At 55.0% G+C, this 2,054-nt stretch overlaps 1 pseudogene; it reads right to left on the minus strand.

Moving 5' to 3' along the window:
- LOC114009388 (60S acidic ribosomal protein P1 pseudogene) overlaps positions 1-363 on the minus strand; it is an 18,994-nt pseudogene extending 18,631 nt beyond the window's left edge.
- Positions 364-2,054: the final 1,691 nt, after the last annotated feature.

Genomic DNA, 2,054 nt, shown 5'->3' on the forward strand with positions numbered 1-2,054 from the left:
CTGTCTGCAGCCAAGGTCAGGGAAAGACAAGTTACAAGGTTCTGCCAAACCCCAAAAGAGCATGTGGTGTTTGCTCAGCACATGTCCCCACACCTCAGACTCTCTCTCTTAAACGTGTCCCCACAGACCTCCAGCAGGTGCAGCACCAGCTGCTGGTGCAGGTCCACCTGCCCCCACGTTGCAGATGAGCCTCCCGATGTTGACATTAGCCAGGGCCTTCGCAAACAAGCCAGGCCAAAAAGGTTCCACATTTACACCAGCTGCTTTAACGAGGGCATTGATCTTACCCTCCGTGAAGGTCACCTTATTGTTGTGCAGGATGAGGGCTGAGTAGATGCAGGCGAGCTCCAAAACGGAGACCATGGTGAGGACCAGGGCGGAGTGGGCGCTGCTAGACGCAGTGCTAGTCGCTGGATGAAGTGAGGGCCTCACCCCAACGCAGCCTTAGCTTCCTTGGAAGAACTGAGCACCTTGGGCGGCAGCTGAGCAAAGGGGCAGACCTCCCATTTCTCATGCAGTTGCCCGCCAGGGTCCTCTCTGGTGAACTGCACATTACACCTTTCTCTATGGTACTTTTGGGAAGGGTTAACCGTTCACCCAGTGTCTCAGGAAATTGAGAAGGTTAACTGAGTCTTTTCCCTGCCACCTTAGGTATTTTAATAGGAATGGTCCATATAAAACTCCCTAGCGCCTTCAGGCCTTCTTTCTCTTCCTCTTTTTCTTCCCAGTTTGCTGGCCCTTCCTTGACCTTACCACAGATGGCCGACTTTTCTTTTCCTAAGAGTCTAGCTTCAGCTAAGAAGGCTGTCTCTCTCTCTCTCTTTTTTTTTTTTTTGTAGAGGGTTTTCTATAGGGCATGTGCGCTCGCCAGAAAGACAGAGACAGAGAGACAGAAAGCGAGAAATCACCGCCCCCCGGGGGGGGGGGGGGGGGAAAAAAGTCGCAATCCCTCCTCCTCCATTCTCCTCTCGGGATCTTGGGCACGCATGCACACGCGCCCTGCGTGAGGCTAAGCCGCCGCGTCTGGGACTAGAACTGCGGTCGACTACGTGGGAGTCCAACGACATAGCCATTGCGCTAACTGCTGGTCCCAAGACTGTCTCTTGTTGACATTAGAAATCAACAAATATCCAAATATATGGCAGATCAAAGGGATTAGATGTAACAATCAGAGGATGGATAGTCACAAAATAGTCCAGGACTGCCTTAATTACCGACCATAAACCCTTGCCCCTGAAGACCCAATAAAAGCTAGACTCATGCCACTGACCTCTGCCTCTGGACCCTTTGCTCTCAGAAAGTGAACAGACCTTTTCTATCCACTTTCTCTCCCTGTTTTTCAATCCCTCCACACCCCACGATTAAGGACACCTAACACTTTTCTTGTGGTTGTGTCTTTATTTAGTCTGGGGACAGATCGTGCGGGAAGGGGCCCAAGAACTGATCATCTCATCACTAAGCTCTCCATCCCGTAACGGGTCCTCATGTTGTGACTCTAAACAAAACCAAACTCCTTTGGAAATAAAACTGTTAAGAGTGGAAACATGAACGAAAATCAGACTAGGAGGCGAATGCGCAGAGCACGTCCAGAAACCAAAGCCGGGGCAAGAAAGCGAGAACAGGGGAGAAATGTTCAGGGACATAGGTGAGTCCAGGAGGTCCGTGGGAAGGCGAACAACGCGCGTCCCAGAGAAGGATGGGGGCGTCAGTGCGCCCGCCCCACACTCGGTCCACACCGAACCGACAGCCGGGCGAGGGATCTAGCCGCCAGCCTGGACGGATGAGTTCGACTCAAGCGTGTGCGCACAGCGCCAGGTCACCGAGACGGACGGCCGGGCGGGATCGGAGCCGGCGTCCTCCGTGCCCCAGAACGTGCTATCGCGAGCACTAAAAGCCATTATGCCGGGAAGGGGACCCGGGCTTCGGCAGGGCCCTTTCGGCAGGTGCCCGGCAGCAGACAGGTTAAGAGGCCGCCCCGCGTGGCGGAGTCGCCGCGGGGTGGGAAGGCGGAGGGGCCGCCGTCACTTCCGCCGCCCGCTGGCCCCCCGCGGGGC

Source organism: Tupaia chinensis, unplaced genomic scaffold (genome assembly GCF_000334495.1).
Source record: "Tupaia chinensis unplaced genomic scaffold, TupChi_1.0 Scaffold000529_1, whole genome shotgun sequence".
Taxonomy (NCBI): domain Eukaryota; kingdom Metazoa; phylum Chordata; class Mammalia; order Scandentia; family Tupaiidae; genus Tupaia; species Tupaia belangeri.